Source organism: Sabethes cyaneus, chromosome 1 (assembly GCF_943734655.1).
Source record: "Sabethes cyaneus chromosome 1, idSabCyanKW18_F2, whole genome shotgun sequence".
Lineage (NCBI taxonomy): Eukaryota > Metazoa > Arthropoda > Insecta > Diptera > Culicidae > Sabethes > Sabethes cyaneus.
Window position 1 is genome coordinate 112,548,397 of NC_071353.1, and position 12,189 is coordinate 112,560,585.

At 41.6% G+C, this 12,189-nt stretch overlaps 1 protein-coding gene across 4 annotated transcripts in view; it reads left to right on the plus strand.

Moving 5' to 3' along the window:
• LOC128732880 (Ca(2+)/calmodulin-responsive adenylate cyclase) overlaps nt 1-12,189 on the plus strand; it is a 170,222-nt gene that overhangs the window by 118,234 nt on the left and 39,799 nt on the right. The window lies entirely within an intron of this gene.

Below are 12,189 nucleotides of genomic sequence, written 5' to 3' on the forward strand. Positions count from 1 at the left end.
GTTTGTATAACAACTATTTATAGGAGGAATGTTGGGTGGAATCAATCCATATGTAATCAATTAATCAATTTTATCGACCATCAGAGTTATCTATTCGAATTTGGAACGAGTAGAGTAACAGACACTGACTAAAATATTGCGTTCGATCCAAAAAAATACTACTAGGAGAAGTGTAGAATTATCATGGAGCTAATGCCGATCATTACGGTCCTCAAAATTCGCACAGTACGACGGATTCGTCCACCAGTACTGCAGGCTATGGTCGCGGACTAGATGACGCACGACGCGAAATCCGAGAGCAACAAAAAGAACCATTGATAAAAGCGGTTCGTTATTTATAGAACCCACACTGACGATGACGACGACGACGACGGTGGCAGTTGTGGAAAAAAAGCAAAAATGTTGGAAAATTTTTGAACTCGATCATCCTCTGCTTCCGTGCAACCAAAAAATTACGGTCCAAGCAGAAAAGCACTGCTGTTGTGCGATTTTCACCTGGCCGGTGATGGTGGTGCGGCAGGGGTGGCGGGCGTGGCGCCCCGGCCGGTAACGTGGAACAATTTGTCTTGGCGAAATTGCCTTCGAAGTTCCATGTCGTTTTTTGCTATTATTTTGCGGCAGCATTGAAAAAAAGTAGGTGAAGAATATTTTTTAAAACGTTACGCTAAACTGCCGTTTACTGCGGGATCATAAATTAGGTTTTCAAGTATCGGATTAGTGTGGGATTTCTTTTTTATTTTTGCGGAGAAAGAAAGAGACAGAGAAGTCGATTAATTTTATGATTACCGTCCTTGGTGCATGGGCTGCTTGGGTAGTGTCATCATAACCCTTTTATTGCTGACCTTTTGCTGCAGATGACTTGGTTTACGGTAGATATTTTAAGATTTTACTGGTGAAATTTTCATACATCTTTCATTGGTTGGCATTTTCCACCGTCGATCATATCTGGGTTAACCATTGTGAGTTATGTACTCTGCAAGCTCCGACGAACGGAAAGACAGGAAACGAGTTGCTATTTAAAGCTCAGCTGCCAACTGCTTCCATATGATGATGGTCATGAGGTGAGGAGATATTAGTGCATCGGTGGTTTCCTCCATCCTGACGCAAGCAGGTTTACACTCGATTGGAGCACGGGCGAGTAGTGCGCTATAGGATATGCAAACCACTTGCCAGAGTACCTAGTTGGAAAAATGCATAGATAAAACAGAATCGATCATAATTTGTTTACAACGCTCTGGAATCTCGATAAGAATCATCGACGTACATCGGTTACGTCAACATGACTAGGGCGTGGGAAAAATGCACGGTTGTGCGTTCACCTGTAACATACTGCGAATACACAGATGCATTTTTTTGCTGCTTGCTGACTTCAATTCATTTTCACTACTCTCGCTCACGGGAATATTTCATTACAGGCACTTATGATATAGCCCGAGAACTGTCCAATCATTCTGAAAACAAAGGGTGAACCATAAAAACAAATTCACTTTGCATGTTCGCAAAATGGAATCCTCAAACAATATAACGTTTTAAATAATATTCATCTCGAGTACGCTTTAGCGGGAGAAATCCACAAAGGAATAACAATAAGCTTTTTTTTCGCGTTCATATTAAGCCTCCCAGTCGCAACTGTTGACCTCGAGGTACGACGGTGGTCTAACAATCAAGTCATCTTATGTTCGAATCTTGGCTGGAAGAGGTTGGATGACTGGACAGAACTGCGTCAATCTTTCCCCTGAAGATAAATACTACGTTGTCGGCGTTAGTAATTCATAACCGGCGACCGTCTCAACGTAAGGAATTATCGAGGAATCACTAGCCTTTCCGCAGCTTCTAAACTGTTCGAGATAATTGTGAGTGGTGTAATACTGTCCCGCACTATGAACTATATTTCAGCGGTGCAGCCAGGTTTCATGCCTGTTTGCACTTATTTGCTGGAGTTTACATCGATGCGTATCTCGCGTGTGGAGGACAAGAAGCAAGTTGATGTTATCTATACTGACTTGAAAGCAGCTTTCGTTCAAATTCATCATGCAATACTATTACGGAAACTGTCTCGACTTGGTGCCTCCCAACAGATGGTTGAATGGCTGAACTCATACCTCAGTGGTAGGGTGCTTCGTGTGAAACTGGGCAGTAGTGTTTCATCGGTGTTTACCAATAAATCTGGAGTCCCTCAAGGAAGTAACATGGGACCTCTACTTTTCTTGCTATTCTTTAACGATATGGCGTTGCTGCTGGGAGTTGGCTGCAAGTTAGTGTACGCCGATGACCTGAAATTGTTTGCTTCGATAGGAAATATAGACGACTGCCGCCGCTTGCAAGATTTGCTTGATTTATTCACTGACTGGTGTAAACGGAACTGGCTCATTGTAAGCATAGCCAAATGTGAAGTGATGAGTTTTCACCGCATCAAAAACCCGATCACCCGATATTGAGTTACGCAGAGTGGACCGAGTTAGTGACCTCGGCGTCTTGCTGGACACCAAACTGACGTTTAATGTACATTGTGAGTTGAGCATCTCAACAACTTGGTTTCATCTTTAAAATTGTCCGGAACTTTAAGGATCCACACTGTCTTAAATCATTGTACTGCGCCCTAGTACGTCCACTACTGGAGATTTGTAGTCTTGTTTGGTTTCCTAAGCAGCTAACATGGAATCTACGGCTTGAGCGTGTGCAACGGAGATTTATCCGACTAGCATTGCGACACTTGCCCTGGGAAAATCCTGATCTCTTACCTGCTTACGTAGACAGGTGCCGTTTACTCGACTTGGACACCCTGGAACACCGACGCAAGATGCAACAAGCAATATTCGTGGCAAAAATTATCAATGGCGCAATCGACTCTCTAAACTTGCTTTCCATGATTAATTTTCGCGCATCACAACGACCTTTGCGATCAACTGGACTAGTTCAAACGCAGTTTCATTGGACTGCGTTCGGATATAGCGAACCGATAACTGAATGTATCAGGGCCTTTTCTAATGTAGAGGATCTATTTGATTTTGGTGTACCGTCACACTTGTTTGCACAGAGATTGCGTAGAGCTAATTTAGGATAAGATTTTATTCATGTAGATAATTTTAAGGTCAGATGAATTATATATAATAAACGAAATAACCAAGATTTAATAGTTTGCGAAAGAGTGCGTCAGCCGCCAGTAGCCAAAGTAAAGAAGAGAGAAGTCCTTCTTGTGGACATCCTTTGATCACCGAAATCGTGACCGACGTATCTCTCAATGGTACTGTAATTTCTCTACTCGAAAGCATTGCTTGAATCAGGCTCATAGCAGTGTGGTCGATCCCCTTTTGAAAGCGAGCCCTATTAATTGATTCGAAGGATGTGTTATCGAAAGCGCCTTCAATGTCAAGAAAAGCACATGGTCCCGTCTCTTGATATTTGAGCGATTTCCCAATTAATGCCACTAAGCAGTCCAATGCGGTCTCCATCAGGCTTGGCATACACTTTTCGCTTTGATTTTGCTCTTTTGATTACTGCTCCTCAGCCAAGCAGAATTTGAAAAAGTGGTGTATGGGACATTTGTAGAGCTTGTAATTATCTATAATATTGCTGAAGAAAGTAAAGTTTTATCTTCAGTATTTACGGCGCTGTAGGGCAGCAATGCTGTTGGTAGCAAAAAGAGCGCACTTTTTGCTACCAAGAGGGTAGCAGCCTTATAGCGCCATAAATACAAAATGCACAGTAATACTTAATTCAGCAATATTATAGATATTAACAAGTTCTACAAACGCCCCATACATCAGTTTTTAAAATTTTGCCTGGTTGAGATGCAGTAATCAAAAAGGCAAAATCGGAGCGAAAAGTGTATGTCAAGCCTGGTCTCCATAGATTTACCATGTTAATGTGCATGCAACGGAGAGTGCTTTAAATACTCATTGTGGAAATAGTTATCTGTGAGATTATTCATACTTGAATCAAAGATTCAGTTGTAAGTAACTCTATAACTTAAAATCTCTAAGAATGTAGGAGGATAACGGATGAGGAAAACGATGCGCCGACAAAGATACGCAGCGGCACTCGTCAGAACATGGTAAAACACGGACAGAACAAGATACGACGTATCCAAATCTTGCGGGACAAAAAGCGCTGCTTGTAGGGAGAAAACGAGCAGAAGTATGCAAAGTTGGGGCAGCCGCATCGTTTCCTGGAGACGCGAAAGTCAACGCAACGCATTCCGCGAAGGATTTGTGCTGCGAACCGCAATGTATGACGATAAGAACGGCAGGCAGTGACTTGCTGGACGATGGTGAGGTGACCGGAAGCTGAAAGAAACCTTTAGATGAACACAAACTGGGCTGTGAGAATTATCGTTCAAGGATCACGGATCAAATATTTACGCTGCGACATAGTCCATGAATACAGAGTTTCCACGCACAATTATTTTAATGATTTCAAAGCTGCGTATGATACCATCGACCGAAAAGAACTATAGAACATCATGGTTGTCAGCGCCTTTTCCAGAATGCCGATAAAACCAATTAAGGCTGCGTTGAATAGCGCGCACTATCCTCTCCACACACAAACAATCGTTCAGAAGGGTGTTTTGGCCCGGGAAAAAAGAATTTGTGAATTTATTTATTACTCATCACAAAAAGACCGCCGATTAGGTGGAAAACTTCAAATATTCGGGTGCAACTGGATTTAAAATCAAAGTTGAAGTTGGACTAGCAATTAAACTTGGAACTTGACTAGAAATAAGAGTTGAAGTTGGACTTGAAATCGGACATAAAAATGAACTTAAATTTAGAGTGATTCGGAGTGGAAATTTTACTTGGAATTAGACCAGAAACAGAATTCAAAATTTTTATTTGAAATTAAATAAAATTAAACTTAGAATCGGAATGCCGAGATCACAGAGAGCGAAATAAGGCGCTATATCCTTGGCCAATTGCAGCCTGGCTTCTGGTCTAAATGCCATTAGTTCATCCCTGAGGGTCCGGAGTATCACTTAACCCTTATTAGCAAAGATACTCCCAACGACTGTAAATAAATCATTATCTATGTATATGGGAAGCGTTTGGTACGGGAGGTCCACGCTTTCTTCCTTCCCTTGATTTCAAGGAGTTTGATGGAATTAGGTATTTTTTCTAGTTCCACTTGATTCCTTGGAATTCTCTCTGCGGTACATGCTGCGCAGTTGGCCTGGCCGTTGACAAGAAAAATGATTAATTCAAGTAATCGTCATTTTCCAGGATGCCTTCCAGAATTGGCTGCGTTAGTGTGAGATTAGATTAGATTAGAAATTAAATAAAATTAAACTTAGAATCGGATTTAAAATTAAGCACGAAATTGAACTTCTAATCACCATTCTAATTCTCGTTGTAACCTTCGTTCTAATCCCTATTCCAATTTCTGTTTCTATCTCCGTTCCAAGCCTTGTTCCAATCCCTATTCCAATCACTTTTTCTATTTCCCGTTTAATCCTCTTTCCAATCCGCGTTGTAACGTCCGTTCCAATACCCGTTCCAATTCCCGGTACAATCCCCGTTCTAACCTCCGTTCTAATCCCGTTCCAGTCCCCGTTCCAATCACCATTTGAAGTGCCGTTCTAATTCCCATTCCTATCTCCTTTTCAATCACCGTTCTAATTCCCGTTGCAATCCTCGTTCTAACCTCCGTTCAAATCCCGTTCCAGTCCCTGTTCCAATCACCATTTGAAGTGCCGTTCTAATTCCCATTCCTATCTCATTTTCAATCTCCGTTCCAATTCCCGTTGCAATCCCCGTTCTAACCTCCGTTCTAATCCCGTTCCAGTCCCCGTTCCAATCACCATTTGAAGTGCCGTTCTAATTCCCTTTCCTATCTCCTTTTCAATCACCGTTCTAATTCCCGTTCCAGTCCCCGTTTCAATCATCATTTGAAGTGCCGTTCTAATTCCCATTCCTATCTCCTTTTCAATCACCGTTCCAAGCCCAGTTCTAATCCCCGTTCCAATTCCGATTTCAATCACCATTCCAATCCCCGGTCTAACTTCAGTTTCAATCCCCGTTCTAATTCCCGTTTAAATCCCCCTAATCTCTGGAATTGATCCCGTTGCAATCCCTGTTCCAGTTCCCTTTCCAATCCCCGTTCTAACCTCCGTTCCAATCCCCGTTTCAATCCCCGTTCCAGTTCCGGTTTCAATCATCTTTCCAATCTCTTTTCCAGTCCTCGGTCCGTTTCAATCCCCGTTCTAATTCCCGTTTCAATCCCTCCAATCGCAGTTTTAATCCCCGTTCCAAACCCTATTCTTATCCCCGTTCCGATCCCGGTTACAATCTCCGTTCCAAACCTCGTTCCAATCTCCGTTTCAATCCCGGTTCTAATCCCCGATTCCATCCCCGCTCCAATCTCCGTTCAAATCCCCGTTTATGTCGCTGTTCCATTTCCCGTCCTAATCTCCGTTACAACTCCCGTTCAAATCCCCGCTCCAAACCCCGTTCCAATCCTCGCTCAAATCCCCGTCCTAATCCCCGCTCCAAACCATCTTGGTCTGAAGGCCTTTTTTTTTCCCGTGTTGGGTATTTCTATCACTGCGACCATTTGTTTGATCTATTGTGATATATCCCCCGTTTTATTATAGCTATGCTGTCAAGATGACGTACCACTATCAGAAGTGATCGTCATTGTTTGACTAATAGCATCTGTCCAAGCCCGGTGATGCACTTCGGATGAAGTGCACTACTGCGCTGGGAGTTGTTCTCCAAATATCAGAGGGTTCTAACAGCCCTCTTTCGAAGAACCTTAATCTTTTATTGAGAATTGCCGGACATCGGCATAACAGGTGTTCCGCGTCTTCTTTTTCTATGCCACAGAAGCGACATATATCATATTGAAGTTTTCCCATTAGCTTCAGATGATATCGGCTCGCACAATGTCCTGTTATAAGACCAGTATAAATGCTAAGATCTTTCTTCGAAAGCTCCACAATTTTGCGAGTCATTGAAACGTTTGGAGAGATAAACCGTTTCGACTGCCTAGCATTGAAAGTGTTATTCCAATTTGATTCCACTTTCGTACATTCCCATGGTTTTAGTTCCATTTTTAAAGCAGAAGCAAATAAACCACAGAAGGGTTCAGGTCTTACAAATTGATGAGATGATCCGAGTCTTGCAAGCGCATCAGCTCTTTCATTTCCATCAATTCCACAGTGACCTGGGACCCAGTACAGGTTGACTTGGTTACGACAAGATAATTTTTGGAGTGATTGAATACATTCCCAGACTAGTTTTGATGTGCATGCGGCCGACTTTAGAGCGTTTAGAGCTGCTTGGCTGTCGGGCATAATGCATATATTTAGTCTATAGTTCCTGGGCAAGCACACAGTCGTACATTCTATAATTGCTTGTATTTCAGCTTGGAATACAGTTGGCCATCTGCCCATAGAAATTGACATGTCTGTCTATTCCTGTGCCAGTCACTCCTACTCCAACTTGATTGTCCATTTTTAAACCGTCTGTATAGAAAACTGTCGAGCCTGGACGAAGATCGGAACCACCACCATCTGAAGGCCTTAGGCTTGGTGTTGTCTTTTGACGTAGGACTACGTCTTACGGCATGATTTGGGATAGGGTGTCATTCCAAAAAATCAAAAAATACGAAAGATTTTGAGCGTCAAAAATTACGAAAAAATGAAAGATTTTGAGCGTCAATATCTTAGCGGTTTTCCGATCGATTTACAATATTTTAGCGCCAATCGATCGCCAAAAATCTTCGACACATTCACATCAATAAAGAAAACTATTAAATTTTAAGTGCGCACTGTGGAAAAATTGAAAATAATGAAGTATTGTCCACCTGAAAATCCTCGCTTAGTGTTTGGTTGGAAAAGACGCCATTACGGTTTTACCATGATTTTAGAAAAAAAGTGACAATCTCCCCGTCCCAAAAGGTCGAAGATTCTTTGCGACGATTTAACCTAGACCAATTTGATATCCGTGCTTGGGAAGTAAGCCAAAACAAATGACAGAGTTTCCTGGTCTCACCAAGTTTTCTTAACACCGCTGATAAACCTATACCATTTGATGTTTTTGCATGGGAACTCCGCCAGAAAGAGTGACAAAGCCCTCTTGTTCCAACAAAAATTTTCACGAACACGATTAAATCTAGTCAAATTTGATGTCTGTGTTAGGGAAGTTAGCCAGAAAAAAAATTGCAAAAGTCCCTTGTTCCAATAGATCGCAAATTCTTTACGATGGGACGATTTCTTTTTTAACAAAATTTTTATTTGCAAGTTGTTTTATAAATAAAATATGTACACAAAGGTTTTATATGGCAATTTCAAAGTTAAACTTCAATTCTCCTATATCTATTCTATCATTGCAGTTATCAATGAAGGCTATATAAACAATCAAAATCTTGAAAATCTTTGTTCTTGTAGACACTGATATTCCATCGAGTGTTGGCCGCGGGACGATTAATACTAGGCGAAATGGATATCTGTGTTGGAAAAGTGCACTACAGCTGTCATGTTCGGTTATAATATAATTCTGTACGGATGCCTAATGTCTGGAGTCTCCTGGTCAGCTATGTTAACCAGAAAAATGGAGCGGGCAGTCTGCAGCTGATCCATAGTGAACAGGGAAACGGGATAATCAATTGTAGTTATGGCTACGCCGAAAGTTTCGACTATTTCTCTGCATGTGACACTCGAGGGTGGTTCTGGTGCCACGGGACCCTCGTAAATTCAGTTGTGTGGTCTATTTTAATTGGACCTTTGTTGCTGATATTCGACGACGCCGTATCAGTCAATCGCTGACTCTTGGTTGCGATCAGATCTCGCTGACCTGGTTGATCGGCCGGCAGAAGTGCGAGTTTGTTAGAGTAGCCTCTGTTGCGAATCTTGCGAAACCACTCCTCCTCGCCGGTTGTCCCTTGACCACAGGTAGCGTCGTCGGATTGTAAAGGTTATCCGTGCAACTCTCTTCATTCCATGGTGGTGAGTTCAGGACTGCGATCAGGAATGAAGCAGAGAGTCTTCTTTCAAGCTACATACTGTCGAGGTTAAAGTCCTTTTCCAACCCCACGTTTATCACTTCGCCAGTAGCGTCCATACTGACCGGCCTACGCACTTCTGATCAACCTCCGAACGACATCAACTATTGGGTGTTGTTGGTTTCCCCTTCAATTTTTTTAGAGATATTTTCCATACCGATGGTAGTAATGCATGGGTTGCGTTACGTCGAGAATTGGGGTGGGGATCTCTTCCGCAATCGTGTTCAGAATGTAGCGTGCTGCAAAATTGCTTTCTACATTGAGAGCAAAGATTTTTACAAGATCTGGCGCGGAAGAGACTCATTGTGCAGCTCCGAATGAATCCAATTTGCCATGGAGTCACCCGGAGCTGCACACCGAGAGATCAATCTCAACACTCCCCTTTTCCTGGCTTGTGACAAACAGCTTGGGTCTCGATCCAACGTCGCCATCACTTGCTTTCTCTTTTTAGAGAGCCACATGTAGCGGTTCATCATCATTTAGACTGTCGCAGTGGCCTATTAACCAAATGCCTTTTTGCCATGTAAAAAAATACTAATCATCAAGCAGTTCTATTCGCACCAATTCACAAAATGTGTCCAATAGTATTTGACGACGACTTCAATGCTCGAAGCACCAAATCGTCTAAATATATTAGATTTAGACGATCCTGGCTTAGATTAGATAAAATTAGTCTAAATATAACAAGTACCAAGAATAGAGGCCGCGTCGTTGAAGCATGAAATAAATAAAAGCGGTCCCATGTTACTGCCTTGGAGAACACCCGATTTATTTGTGAAAGTGGATGATAGTTTTGGCACAAGTTTCACTTACAGGACCCCACCGGACAAATAAGGACGTAGCCGTGTGACAAACTGTGCGAAGCACCCGGGCTTACGATTTTGCCGAAGTGAAGTGTTAAAGTGAAGTCTTAAAGTGAAGTGTTAAAGCGAAGTCTAAGAGATTCATTATCACGGCATGGTCTGCCATGAATTCACTAGTTTTAGAATCGGAACCAGCTGGAACACTGACCTAACGTGTTCACAATTATAATTTTGTAGTACTACGGTGTTACGTATGTTGTTTTTATTATTTACTAGCTGACTCGACAAACTTCGTATTGCCACACATTAAACTGTGTTGTACATAAATCGTGAATCTCGGATGACCTTTGTCACAATCTCGAGTTTTGCAAGTTTCTGAGGAGTTCATGGGTGTTTTAATATACAAATTTTCCTCACAGTAAAGTAGAAAACAACTCTCCCCATTGCTTAGCCTGATAAAGTAAAGCGGATAGCATTTAAATATTCGCCATCATTACAAACCATTTCGCCGAATACCATTTTGCGGAACACCAATTCTCGATTGACCATAACGCGGAATATAGAGTTTCGAAGAATACCATTTCGCGAAAAACCTTTCACGGAAAATCTTTTCGTAGAAAATACCATTTCGCAGGGGTGACCCAACTGAAGGAAAGTAATAGAGGTCAGTAGATCAAGGAAAATAAATAAACCTAGATAGAGGTGATATCTACGGGGGGCTGTCCCCCGCAGTGGCCGGCGCTTCCGACGGCAGGTCGCTGGCAACACTCGCGGCCTGTGGCGGTCTCGCGCCGAATTTTCTATTGTTACTATTGATAGTTTTTGGTGGTCTTGTTATTGATTAATGTTTTATGAAAGAGTCTCAAATTTCTCGAGTTCGATTAGTTTTTGAGTTATGCAAAAATTTCTGTTTTATTTGTATGAGAGTCCTTATTCCCCTACCACAGGGGTGAGGGGTCTCAAACCATCATTAAAAAAATTCCTGCCTCCAAAACCCCCCACATGCCAAATTTGGTTCCATTTGCTTGATTAGTTCTCGAGTTATGCAGAAATTTGTGTTTCATTTGTATGGGAGCCCCCCCTCTTAATTGGGGGAGGGGTCTCTAACCATCATAAGAACCAAGAACTCCTACATGCAAATTTTCACGCTGATCGGTTCAGTAGTTTTCGATTCTATAAGAAACATACGGGCAGACAGACAGAAATTCATTTTTATAGGTATAGATTTTTTTAAATACTAGCTATACCAACCGTTGCCTCTCTTCTAACTGAGAATAAAAAACATTATCAGATGTGACAGTGGCAGATAAACATGTTAAATGTTAAATAATAAACAAAGAGTGGTTGCGTGTAGATATGGTATGATTAACATTTCAATTCGGCGCACTCTGTGGGTAAATATAGATTCAGTGTTGTTAATTTTCGATGTATGTAACACAGTCTGTGAAGAAAGTTTCCTGCGAATTGTTGATTACTGTGGCATCATCTTCGTTGACAACAAAGAATCGATTATATTGACTCGATAACGCTCGACATTACTAGACAGCAGGTCGCTGTCAGGTGACCCATTATTGTCGCATTCGTAGAAAAACGACCCAGGATGCTGGCATTAGCTGGATCACCTATATTTGTAAATTTAATATTTTAGTTAGCATGATTTCATAAAAGCGAAACTAAACGCAACTAATGAATTTTTAGCCATTCAATTATTTTTTTAGTATGTGTGACGAATTATGGAAAAATCAATGAGCTTCATTCACCTTCCAGTGAAACCAAAATATATTTATTGTTCAGTTTAAACCCACTTTCAACAACTCCTTATCGAGGTTCAATGTTATTAAACACGAAATGAACGTTTATTTATACTCGCTTTAGCTTAGAATGCTGCGTCAGTCATTGAACGACATAAACTCGTGACAGTTCATGGAGCTGTTTTTAGTGCAGGAGTACGGCATCATGCATGCCTCAGCAGGTGAAGACCAATTTTGTCTCAACAAAAGTGTCGCTCAACCGTATTTACTTTGCGATGAGGCTACCAGCAGGATACCACGACGCACACTACACTTGGAATTGCCAATTTAAAATCAACACAACCTTTGTGAGTGCGCTATAAATTACGCTCCAGGTGCAATTGAAGAACACCTAAAATTGTTTACGATATTCCACCACGATATTCGCTCGACTGGTGTTTATCATCACCCTGACAGTGTACATAAAACTCTACTTAAGTTCTAATACTTCATTATCGTTGGCGATTTATCAACTGATCTTATGACGTATGTACAGATGCTACGCTGTAACCGGAAAATACTAAAGTATTGTTTAAATACCACTAATCTCAGCAGTGAGATGTTTGTTTACACCATTTCCATATACGCTTCCATCTGTG